Source organism: Euprymna scolopes, chromosome 46 (genome assembly GCF_053919585.1).
Source record: "Euprymna scolopes isolate OS-2025 chromosome 46, ASM5391958v1, whole genome shotgun sequence".
Lineage (NCBI taxonomy): Eukaryota > Metazoa > Mollusca > Cephalopoda > Sepiida > Sepiolidae > Euprymna > Euprymna scolopes.
In genome coordinates this window covers 82741867-82742749 of record NC_136527.1, presented here as the reverse complement: position 1 = coordinate 82742749, position 883 = coordinate 82741867, and positions in this window count along the sequence as shown.

The following is an 883-nucleotide window of genomic DNA, read 5'->3' as shown; positions in this document are numbered from 1 at the left end:
ATACATATGCATATTAACAGTTACTAATTGTATACATATGCATAATAACAGTTACTAATTGTATGCATATGCATATTAACAGTTACTAATTTTATACATATGCATATTAACAGTTACTAATTGTATACATATGCATATTAACAGTTACTAATTGTATACATATGCATATTAACAGTTACTAATTGTATACATATGCATAATAACAGTTACTAATTGTATACATATGCATATTAACAGTTACTAATTGTATACATATGCATAATAACAGTTACTAATTGTATACATATGCATATTAACAGTTACTAATTGTATACATATGCATAATAACAGTTACTAATTGTATACATATGCATATTAACAGTTACTAATTGTATACATATGCATATTAACAGTTACTAATTGTATACATATGCAAATTAACAGTTACTAATTGTATACATATGCAAATTAACAGTTACTAATTGTATACATATGCATATTAACAGTTACTAATTGTATACATATGCATATTAACAGTTACTAATTGTATACATATGCATAATAACAGTTACTAATTGTATACATATGCATATTAACAGTTACTAATTGTATACATATGCATATTAACAGTTACTAATTGTATACATATGCAAATTAACAGTTACTAATTGTATACATATGCAAATTAACAGTTACTAATTGTATACATATGCATATTAACAGTTACTAATTGTATACATATGCATATTAACAGTTACTAATTGTATACATATGCATAATAACAGTTACTAATTGTATACATATGCATATTAACAGTTACTAATTGTATACATATGCATAATAACAGTTACTAATTGTATACATATGCATATTAACAGTTACTAATTGTATACATATGCATATT